This window comes from Uranotaenia lowii, chromosome 3, assembly GCF_029784155.1.
Source record: "Uranotaenia lowii strain MFRU-FL chromosome 3, ASM2978415v1, whole genome shotgun sequence".
Lineage (NCBI taxonomy): Eukaryota > Metazoa > Arthropoda > Insecta > Diptera > Culicidae > Uranotaenia > Uranotaenia lowii.
This window is the reverse complement of record NC_073693.1, coordinates 111,971,764-111,984,063: the sequence shown is the minus strand read 5'-3', so window position 1 is coordinate 111,984,063 and position 12,300 is coordinate 111,971,764. Positions and strand designations below refer to the sequence as shown.

The 12,300-nt window shown below is 34.0% G+C and overlaps 1 protein-coding gene across 2 annotated transcripts in view; it reads right to left on the bottom strand.

The window, feature by feature from the left end:
- Positions 1–7,284, bottom strand: part of LOC129754711 (uncharacterized) — a 60,699-nt gene extending 53,415 nt beyond the window's left edge. For both annotated transcript variants that reach the window (XM_055750922.1, XM_055750923.1), the window contains exon 1: positions 6,865–7,284. The gene's annotated coding sequence lies outside the window, so the exon portion shown is untranslated. The remainder of the gene's footprint in view (positions 1–6,864) is intronic.
- Between the last annotated feature and the right edge of the window lie 5,016 nt (positions 7,285–12,300).

Here is a 12,300-nt window from a genome sequence, read left to right as displayed (position 1 = left end):
TTTGAATTAACATTTTGAAAAATTTAATTTCGAATCATGTGAAATTTACAAGAATTTATTAGATTTAACAGCGCAAAAAAAAAAAAAATACAAGAGGAAATAATCTGGGATTTGTGTCTTTTTGGGAAATGTTCTATTCTGGGGAAAAAAATTCTGGGAAATGTTCCATCCTGGGAAAAAATTTCTAATGAATGGTGCATTCTGGGGAAATATTTTCTGGGAAATGGTTCATTCTGGGGTTTGATTTCGGGTATTTGTCATTCTGGGGAAAAGTCATTCTGGGCAATAGTTTTCGGGTAATTGGGATACAATCCATTTTCAATCGTGCAAAATTGTGGCATATTTTATTAATGCTTAAGCAATTAAAATAACAAAAAAGCTGTCCAAAATTTCAATTCAAAACTTGGGTATCTTAATCTCATTTTAAAAATCTGCAAAAATCAATCGTCCATTTTGAGCAAAGCGGAAACTTTTTAGACTTTCAGGGACGACAGGGACGAAATTCGGAAAAAAATTGCAAAATGTTACACTCTATTGAGTAGTCTATCAAGCTAAACTTAGCTTTATGAGTAAATATGTTTTTTGCATTAGAATTTTAAGTGTAAAACGAATGGTTTGAAGGGGTAACAGCAAACAGTGTTCTTTGGATACTGATTTTCCATTTATTTTTTGAATTTATAATTTCAATATAATTCAGGTTTTAAAATAAATTGGTAATTAAAATCTATTGTTTATTTTCAATTATAAATTTCATTATTTTTTGTATGATATTTATGAGCCTTCAAGGGCATCCAACCCCGCAACCCTCGTTTCTACTGCCATGGTTTTTAATATTTTAAATATATGGTAAAATAAAGTGTGGTATCATTTTGCTTTTCAAACACAGCTTAATAGCTGCACCTGTTTCCAGTTTTTTAACGATTCTTATTTAAAGTGGCATGAATATTCAAATTTGATTTACGTTTTTTCACATGAACCTATTGTAGATACATGATTTCCAATGGTTTTTTTTTGCCAAAGCAAACTCTATTCGCTTCCTGAAGTCTACGTAGATTTAACTTTATTTTCAGGTTAGGCAAAAATTTCTACACAGTTTCACGAAGCATTTATGTAAAGAGTTTTTTTTTTAAGTGATTCAAGAATGATACCAACAAAATTTTGTTTCCATATGTTTTTCTCGATGCCCTTTGGGTAAGGACGCCAGATTGCTCGGTTTAATCCGGGTTTGCCCGGAAGCCATGAATAAAGCCCGGATTTTAATTTAGCAAATCAAACAAAAAAAAAAAACAAATTGTGTTGTTATTTCTTTTATTTATATTTCCAAATTGAAATTGTTTGAGCAAGTTTTATAAATATAACCATGAAAGGTTTTTTGGAAGCTTAGATTACGATCTTAAATCTTTCGATGAGTTTATTTTTTCAATGTTTTTTCTTGATTTTTGCTTAGTAATGTCTGGGTTATGATAAAATTGTCTGGATATTGCTCGGATTTTCCGTCGACAATTTTGAAATCAAATGTCCGGATTTGCCAAGTATTTATATAAAATTGCCCAGATTTGTCGGGCCTGGAACGTACTGAAAAAAAAAATCTGAAAACCTTACTTTCGAGTCATTAAATATTATTGTAAAATTTGACATGATTTGGTTGATTCCTGAATTAACGCAAAAGCGTTTTGATTTTGTATGGTAATTTGTAAGGAAAAGAAATTTTTGCATATGGAATCATCAAGGATATTGAAATCATTTTGAAAGTTTGACTTTAACTATTAGTTTTTTTTTAATATTATTAAGCTTCATTTATTGCTACTATGAGGAGAATCTAAGTAAAGGGTGTCCCACGTCAATTTACATCCCAGTGAAAACGCTGTAAAAACTTACTCAGTTGACTTTTCGAATGTTCAGACAATTAACTTTAAACCATTTGTGATCTTTTAGTACTTTTGGTTCTTTATTACAGCTCAATGCCATATTTGTACAATCGTACTTTAGACTCGACTCTTAAGATTTTGCGCAACATCTGAAGGGGCTTCTTTTTACAGAAACCCACTTTTTCGTCATTTTATTCTCGAAATTGTCTTCTTTGCCATGCTAACTGAGTGTCTGCTACAAAATAGCACAGTATCTTTCAATAAGTCTTAGTTCCGTTGTGTTGGGATATGTTATGCTTTTGGATTTAAAAATGATTTATTTTGAACTTGTTGAGGCTTAGATCGGGCTTACCAGTTGTTTCGAAGAGTTTGCTACCGTTTTTCTCCTGCAAATATCACACGGCCCAGATAAAAAGTAGTGGAGTATTATCACTCGTAACCACTTGGGTGAAAATGTTATTACTTCACAACAGCATCAAAATTGCGCAGCCTATAATTTCCACTTCAACATCGCACAACAAGTTGCACAATTTGCAGGGATAAACTGAACAGTTTTTGGAAGAAACTAAACGGTTTCTTAAATTCTATTGTGGGTTTTTTTTAATTTGCCTTAGGCGGACAAAAAAAAGCGCAACCGAACATAATAAGGTTCTTACTATACTGGTTCATTGAACTTTGTACATTTTTGTAATACGTTGAACAAAGGTACACAATTTGAGAGCTTCACTTAGAGCATTACTTAAAATAGTTTCGATTGTGAGTAAGCTCGATTTTCCCGTATGTTTGGATAACGTGCCGCTATTAAGCCTACCCCCATTCTGAAGGTGAGTACAAAATAAATAATTTAGAAGTTTTATTTTCATTTTGAAGGATTCTTTTCTTCAAATTTTTAAGCATTTTGAATTTTGCGATTACACTTCTATGAAATTTTTTAATTTCACTCCTTTATGAAGAAGCTTGTCAAGAAGGTTAACGCAGGTTGAGTCGCATGTAAAAATGTTTGTGTAGATTATTTAAGTTGAAAAATTTCTATTCCATCAGAAGGTGTCAATCGTTTTGTGATTGTGATTGTGTTTACGTTTCAGATTGCTGTGATTGTAGGGAAATTTATGTGCGACTGGAGGAGACGCTGCTGAGAGTTCTAAAAAATGTGATTTTTTAAATATTTAAAATTGATTATATATTTATTAGAATGATTTTTTAATTAAAAAATTTGATTTTAAAAAATTAACACGAAAAATATTCCAGAAGAATAAATATTAGGTGCCAAAAGTCAGGAGATTTGAAAGTTTTTTTTAAATAAAATTTTCACTAGTAACAGCATAATTATGACAAACCTATGAAATATTGACCTTTGAAAATAATACTCAATAACAACAATAATAGCTTTAAAACATTAAAATTGATCAATATGGGCACTATGACACTCTGCTAATTTTTTAAAGTTTGGCATGTTAGAATTTAAAAAAATATTAAGGTAAGTTTTGCAGGTTATTTATTATCAAGTATTTAAAAAAAATTATGTAACATATTTGTCTCTTTCAATGTTTAAGGATTATTTTTTTATCAGAACATAACACATAAACCTGATTATAAGTTCTTATGTATTTTTCATTTTTTTTTCGATCCATTCCTCAATGAAACTTTCATGAAAAACGGAGGGCACGAACACGCGTCAATGTTAAGTCAATTTAATAGGTTCCAGATGATACGAAATTGTAATACAAAAAAAATGAAGGAATTTGAAAGGACTGGAAGTGGAAATACAAAGAAACAGCATACAAAGGAGCAGCATCGATTCCATCATTTCAAGCTATCCATGAACTCAGCTGGTACAAAAAATATGGTGAGCTCTGTCCATATTATTTGTGTAATTGTGTTATTTTGAAAAATCTTCTATTCATCAATCCTATCTGCCAAGTAGGATTTCCTGTAAACATAAATAATCTTTCCCTTACCAATCTGAAACAGCATCTTTAAATGTAGGGTCGTATGAGTTCTCTGCACTTGAAAAGTTTATTTAGCTGTTTCAGATCATCCCTACATGATTACATTGACTTGACACGGTCATTACGTTACCATACTAATCCTCAATAGCAACACTTGAAATGAGTATTGAATCCAGGTACTCATTTTGGCATCTTGTGTTGGGCTTGACTATTAGTTGTAGCTTGTGTATCAGCCAATTCAAGATGTGTGTAGTCACCCAATGCTATGCTATGCTATGCTATTTTGAATTTTGCGATTACACCAAAAGTCAGGACAAAAACCGAAAACTGGTTAAAAGCGAATTGTGTTCTTTATCAAGAAGTTTGCTGAAATCACTTTTTAAGTCAAACGTATAAGATGCTGTTAAAATCATGTTTTTGTATAATTTTATTAATTATTTCTTTTATAAAGATAATAAATTAATAAATAAAATATTACTAAAACAACAAATCTACCATCTAATATATAAAAACATCATCAAAAATGCAAAAAAAAACATTCGAAATAGTTTTGGCGAAAACTTCGTATGGAGTTGCTTCGTAATTTCCTGAGTAAATTAAAGAGATTCCCCTTAATTATCTACTAATAAAATAACCATTCAGACTCCTAGTCTTTTTGTATTGATCTGCGTCAGAACTGCGCTTTGAGACACTCTTTTCATTTAAAACCTTCGAAATACTGGAAATTTTTTTTTTAAACTGCAAAGTGATGCAATTCTATGTGGGACATCCTTATTTCCGTGAATAATGTTAAACCTTATCATTTCAAAATTGCAAATCTGAATCTATTGAAAAGTATTCAAAAAAAAAGCAGACTGCTTGCTAGGGCTTTCAATAATTTCATGAAATGTTTTTGACAAGGTTATATAAATCAACAAAATCTGTGGATATGCAATTCAGGACTGAATAAATCGTGTCTGAAATTTGTATTATTTCTTTTTTGGCAGTCAAAGCAACCAAAAAAGTTATGGAAGGGGTAGAAATTTAAAAATTTTTAAATTTATTTCAAGCATTTAAAAATGTTTTAACAAGTGGAAAATTGGAGTCAAATCAAGCAGTGTGTGCCGAAATAGCTTTTGTGATATATTTCTAATGATGAGGCAGTCTTGGGTAAAATGTTTGTCATGATTCAACCTTTAAAAATAAACAGGTCAGTATTAAGACAAAGTTATTGAAATAACTGTTTTTCACGCAATCCCTGAGCAAAATGGCTCATAATTTAGTTTGCGACCTTCTAGTCATGCAGTGTTAAATTGGATCTTGAAACGCGTGTGATTTAAAATATTTCATTCTCCCCTTACTAGCTTAATTCCCTCAACTATAGGGGAGAATGAGGATACTTGATCTCTGGGGATACTTGATTCCTTAGCTATATCTCGAGACTGGAACGTCTTACAAAGATAAAATGTTCTAGAAAAATGTGCCAAAATGAGCAATATAACAATGCTTGTGGTTTAAATTTTTTTAACAAAATAATTGTTTGAGTAATTGAACTTTGTTTGAAAAAATTCACAAAATGTAACTTGAAGATCTTTTTTCATCACTTTAAAATGTTCCTTACATTGGAAAATTATGAAAAAAATATTTGTTCCAATGTATCAATCGTTCGAGCGTAAAATGAACTTCATAATGCCATATTTTCAAAGCAATGGAAAACTCTCAACTTTTTTCAGAAAAAGTTTTCTAAAATGTTGATTATGGGTACGATTGATCCCCTAGAGTTGGGTACAATTGATCCCCCTTCCAAACGGCATATGATTCTTCTGAATTGATCGTTATGATTGCTGATAACGAAATTAGTAATATTTATCCTAAAATTAATATTTATCAAACAATTGTCTGAAGAAAAGAGCAAAAATAATTAATTTTCTCTTAATTATAAAAAAGCGCCTTTAAGTATGCAATGTTATTAGCGTTGAGACAAAGTTATAGAATTTTCTTCATATGTCTGCTATAAATTGTGAAATGAGAACAAACATGACCAAAATAGTCAATTAACATTCTATCTTGAGGTTTTGTTTGATTTTTATTCAAGGATTAGGGCTTCCTGAATAAAAAATCAAGTCTCCTTCAATAGGGGATCAAGTCTCCCCTAACTTCAGAAAAATCGCAATTTTTTTTACTCCCACGAAAAGGCTTCTAGTTCATCAACGGGTTTAAGTATCGTTCTAATTTTTGGAGCATAGAAACTTGAAGTTACAAGCTGTCTGAAAATGTCAAAGACGGCGAGTTGCTAAATTTTTCCAAAAAGATATGGTGAAAATAAGAAAAGGGGATCAAGTATCCCCACTCTCCCCTACTTGTGATTCTTTACCAATATAAAAATGAGTCAACGTTGCTGCCTTAGAAAACAATCAAAACTTGTCCAAAGAGTTCTTTAATCACAATGTTAACAAAAAACAATTCAAAATAGTTACCTAAAGGATTCGCCATTGTTAAAATGTTATGTCCTTTTAAGTAAGAACATCTTAAGATTGTTAAATATTATAGACGGACAGAAACTAAGTAGAAATAAATTATGGTGAAAATGAGTGGGTAGAATTTTATTAGAAGCATTATCATCACATACCAAATTTTGTTCAGCAATTGATGATAATGCTTCTAATTAAATTTTACCCGCTCATTTTCACCATCTTTTATTTCTTCTAACTTTCAATCCGTCTATTAAATTTCATAATCTTAAGATTTTCATGCTTAAAAAGACATCACTTTTCACCGATAAGGCCGATAAATAGAGTAACACACATTAATTACGATAGTTTATCTCCTCATGAAATTTTCCAAATTTTTGTTTTTCAAAACGCATATTTTTAAATGCTAATTAGAATCAAAGTTGAATCTGAACACAGTCCATTGAATTTTTAAAGTTAGTAATCAAATAAGTTGTAAAAATGAGTCGTAATTTTATCAAACGAGGCTTGTCGTTTTATGCGTTTTATGCTATTTTTCCAATACTGTTTTTAACATTGTTTGATAATTTAAAAAAAAAAGTTCTTTAACGTACTTACATGTGTCTTTCTTTGTTTTGTTATTAGAAGCTAGCCGAACAAAGGACTAGGTTATTATTTTAAGTTTTGTTTTTTACTGCTGTAGTCGAGACACTTGAAATGCAATATAACTAGTTGTATTGCATCAGTACATTAGCTTTAACTGCTAACTGTACGATCGTATATCAATTCACTATTGATGACATTAAACTTTGACTACCCTTGACATTTCACGAAGGAATGTTGAATGTTGAATGTTTTCACCGAACGAGCTTAACAATCCCAATCGGCGTAGGTGTCCCGTAATCAGTTCAATGACCATGAATTCGTCACCACTTTTTATAAATCTCTCTGGTCACACTTAATCACTTGCTCAGTAGGTAAATATCCTAGTCCAAATGGTTTTTTCGGTTTTCATCCAAAGACTAGCACCGTTCCGAATCGCGGTCACAACAAAACTGACCAAAGTCCGCGGAGACCTCGTGACTATACCCAAAGTCTCAACCGAGTCTAGCCAAGCTATGTAACACCAAAGCTGTTCTATGAATATATCAGGTCGAACGAGAACCTGTAAAGAACTTTGATCCTTTAACTACCCATATTCTCACCCTCCTACAAGCAGCTTAACATCAACAAAACACCCCAAAGGATGGTGGCGACCTGCATTCTTTTCACCGCCGCCGGAGCTAACCCCATTTTCCCAACGTCTAATTTGGCGTGCGACGCGCTTTCACCTCATCGCCACCCCAAAAAGAAAAACACGCAAGCCAAAGCCCGAATTGGTCCTGTTCATATCACTTCTAGTTGTATGAATAGAGCAGCACCTGCCTGTAAACCTGGCCTATAGCATTTAGCTATACATACCAACCTGTATGTTGACATGAGGAACCTACCAAAATAGCGAAATACCCAGGTACCCTCGGTGGAAACCGACTGTCCAACCAACAACGGGCACTTCCAGTGCCTACAGGTGGCCGCTCGACTCTGTTTCAATCAGATGAGTCTTTCACTTAGTAGTGGAATTTTCCAATTATTTTCAAATCTTTTTGATAAATTGATGTCTCAACATTTTTAATTAACAGTTTAATATATTTATTGCTAAAAAACATTTTGGAGGAGTTTTTAATAATTTTTTTTCGGAAAAAAGCTACCAAAATTCTCTGCGAAAATGCGATCAAGTCCTTAGTCGTCCTGATTTGGACAAATTATTTAGCGAAAACTGAATCAATCGTCAATTGACAGGTCAACAAAAATGTAAAAGAAACAAAATAAAATAATCACCGATTTTTGAACGAACTTTGGAACCCACTTTTTCTCCTTTTTAGCTTAGTTTAGCTTTACTTGATTGACTACTCACATTCATCTAAATTCATTGAACCCGAAATGCTCCATAAAATGTTTGGATGATGAATTAAAAGTATTCTACTATACTCTGTGAATCAATGCTTGATTGATTTCTAAACTTGGTTTAAATACATTTCGAATTCCAAGATCGCAGGCTTGACTAAATTGAACAAGTTCACATGGGCAATGCACAGTGGTCCAAAAGGGAAAAAGGGGAACATTTTCCTAGCGCCTTTGTAGGTCATATTTTTCACTATGAGCAGGGAAAAGTCCGCGAGAGTGTACCTTAGACTGCCCCAAATTTGTATGAGAAATTTCAAGCTTGTAGAATGTTATGCACTGCAAGCTTAAGTTGATCCTAGGCCTAGTACAAGGTCTCATGCCATATTTGGGCCAGATCGAATCACGGGAAGGGGTCGCTCAACGAGCCTAAAGTTTGTATGGGATTCTACGACATTTTGTTCGGGAGGAACAAGAAAATCCAGTTTTCATGAATAACTTTGGTTCCCTTCGGTCGATTTCTCTCGAAAATGGTTTTTCTTAAAGCCTAACCTAGGGTGAGTGCTCCTTCTTTGGACCTAGAGCCTTCTTTAGTCCTAAAATGCGAAAAATGTAAATAATTAGTTTTGTTAGCATAGGACAGAGAAACTCGTATGCACACAATGAGCTCCTATTCTTCCTGAATCCTACCATACCGCTTTTTGTCATAAAAATACCTTCTCATAAAGTTTTAAAGCTTTTTAAAAATGTACTTACGCACCCTGTGGTAAATTCAGCTCAATTAATACAGCTGGTAAGACAGCTCAATTAGTAGGGCGCGTTTTGAGAAATTAGCGTGAATAAGAAAAAAAATCACTTGTCCATGGCAAAGTTTAAAGGGCAATTACTTCGACTGTGAAGAAAATTAATCAAACTACCTATTTTTCCTAAAATAAATTAAAATCGATGAAATATCCGGAAAATTGGTAGAGGGGCCAAAAATAGGAAACTTTCGGCTTTGATGTTCCAATTTTAGACCTGATATCACCAACACTCTGTTCCAATACGAACAAATCAACAATTTCTTCTTTTGTGACCTCACCCTTTTGGAATTTCCTAAAATCTCGAAGGTGGGAATAAATAAAGTTTAAAGTATTAAGGTGCACTGGGTTAAGTGGGACAGTGGTTATTAAAACCAGACTTCCGAAAAGTACAGCTTTGCTATGACAGCTTTTTTCTTGCCAAACAAACTGTCTCGGTTTTCAATACCACTCGGTTCGCTGCTGTACCGTCGGTAACGAATCGTAATGCTTCGGCTACATCACACACGTGCGGGAACGCAGGCTGTATCTGAACAATCGGCTCAAAGCATGCGTTGCCGAAAGTGTTGTGCTTTAAGCTGTAGCGAACCCAACCGACTGTTCGGTTTTCATCCCTTCATGCATCCTGTTTCGAAAATAATTTCATCCTAACTGTCGGCTACAGGGCGTGACAGTTTGGGCAGGACTGTCACGCAGTGATGCCACATTTCTATCGGTATTTTGAAACCCAAAAAAATCTTTTATCGGTATGGAAATCCTAAAAATCGGTATGAAAATCGGTATTTTAAGTGGATATTCAAAAATGCTTAAATTTACAACTTCCTAACGCATTTTTCTTTAAATAGAAGCTTGCAATAAATAGCAAGTTTAAGAACTCTTATGAATGTTCATTTTTAGTTCAAAACTAGCTGAATAAAAGTGTTTTAGCATATATTATTGCATTTTCTCTGTAAAAGTCGCAGTACACCTCAGGTGAAAATAAAAATAAAAATCTTATTTTATCAAAAAAGTGACACATATTGGCTTTGTAACATGATTTAGTCGTTGGGGAATAGTTAAAAGCCGAATTTTGAACCGGTCTCCGAGTATAAAACTTCTTAAAAACGTTTTTATTTCGATTACCCCAACATGAGGAAATTTCCGCGGTGAAAATCAGGAGAACCGAAAATAAACATTTTAAAGAGGTTTTGAACACCTAGGCCAGTTCAAAATTTATCTTTTAACTATTGCCAAACGATTCCACCATGTTACAAAGCAAATATGTGTCACTTTTTTGAGTTTTTGATAAAATAAGATTTTTCATTTGCATTTTCACCGTAGGTTTCAGCGACCTTTAGAAAAAGAAATTATTGCAGAAAGTTGAGAGAGTGCTTTAACTTTTTTTAAAGCCAATGAAAAAATAATTTTATTTTATGAAAAATCACGCATTAGTCTTATAAAAATCCAAGAATTTTATGCAAAAATAAATGAGAAATGTTCTCTTAAAGAAGGTACCTTCGTGTTTTTCCGAAAAAGATTAAAAAACACATAGTTTTCCTATAACTGAAAGCATTCATTTTGCCTGGGGGGGGGGGTGGTCTTTAATTCTGCTATCTCTGCAGTTAGGTACTTATAATATCATTTATTTGGCTAACAAGCTGCAGAAGGATTGAAGATTATACCGATACCGTGTATCTGATTGCACTTCAAATCTCGACATACCCCATCTGGCAAAGAGTTGAACAAAGATTTTGATCAAATGGTGTATGTTTTTTCTTTGAAAAGTTAGCATCTCACGAGACAAGAGCTTTGTGTCAATTGTGATTGACCTTAAGAAACTTCTATTGGCAGTCGCTGAAGGTAATATCAGACTTGAGCTGATCCAGTCCATTGGCTCAAAGTCCATTGGCTTTGAGGTTGAGTACCATAACAGTGCATCATTTGACAGAACAAAACAGCGCGAACAACTGAACGAATTATGAGAGTGGACCGTGGAAATTTTTGCAGAATACTTTAAAAGTTGTACAGATCAAAGTTACGCCACGCCAGCTACCGAACTTTATCTTCTTTCAACGGGACCTTTACGAGGATAGCTTGAATGAAGTGGAAAATGTTGAAGTGGAATGAATTTTGAGTTAAAATCTGAAAAATCGGTATGAAATCGGTATGTTTGCCAAAAATCGGTAATCGGTATATACCGATTCTTGGTCAAAATTTTGCTCAAAAATCGGTATAAATACCGGAAAATCGGTATGTGTGGCATCGCTGCTGTCACGGGTGACTGTCGTGCCCATACCGTACCTATGCCTGATCGTTTGCGCTGCTGCTCGGTTTCGAATAGATCGAACGAGCCATCTATTCGCACCGAGCAGCAGCATACAATCGGCGCTCAACGCGATATGTGGTGCCGGTGCGGGTTAGGCGGAGGGGAGGGGAGGGTGATTGGGGTGATCACCACCCGCAGTAGCTTCAAGCAAAAGGAAAATACGTTCGTTCGAAATCAACTCAGCCCGAGCGAATCTCGGCTACAGTCGGACGGAGTAAGTAGTACTGTCATGCGAAATTCAACGCATTGAAAACTGTCACGAAGATTTTCCCAAAACTGTCACGAAGCTAAAACAAATTTCATACCCACGAACAAACTCTCGCATGAGGTAAAACAAGCCATCGCTGTACATCGCACGACCGCTCCTTTTAAAACTGTCGGGGAAGGAATATTCGGGAAGCTTTCATCGAGGTGCATGTGCGACATTCGTAAGAATACTGTTGTTCGCCAGTACTTTTCGGAAGCCTGATTAAAACAATAATGTGAACTATTTTTTTAAATTTTTAATGCAGAATGCTAAATTAACTTGTAATCTATCCAATAACTGTAAAAGAGATACGGTTCCGATAATTGCGGATGTTTACGGTGACTTTTTGTAAATTTTATATTTTTAACTACGATGTCGAGGTGATGTGCATCTTTTTCAATCGCAAACTTTTCGTAAATTAGCTGGCTCTTGACGAAAAACTCTACATTGAAACAATCCTTACATTCGAAACAAGCAGTTAGGAAAAGAAACGACGGTTTAAAATTGAGAAATAAGGGTTTATTTGCAAAAATCTAAAAAAATTTCTCCAAACCCTACCTGTGGTAAGTGGGGACGGCTTTACCACAAATTTGTTGAAAGTTTCCTGAGAAATCAAAGGGAAAATCTACTGTTCCCACTTATCCCATAATGCGGGGTGAGTGAAAACACCAGTAGTCCATAACAATTTACGTGATAACTTTTTTCGCTTTGCGTCTATCAAGCTTATCTCTTCAGCGTTTGTGAACAACATGTTCTACATC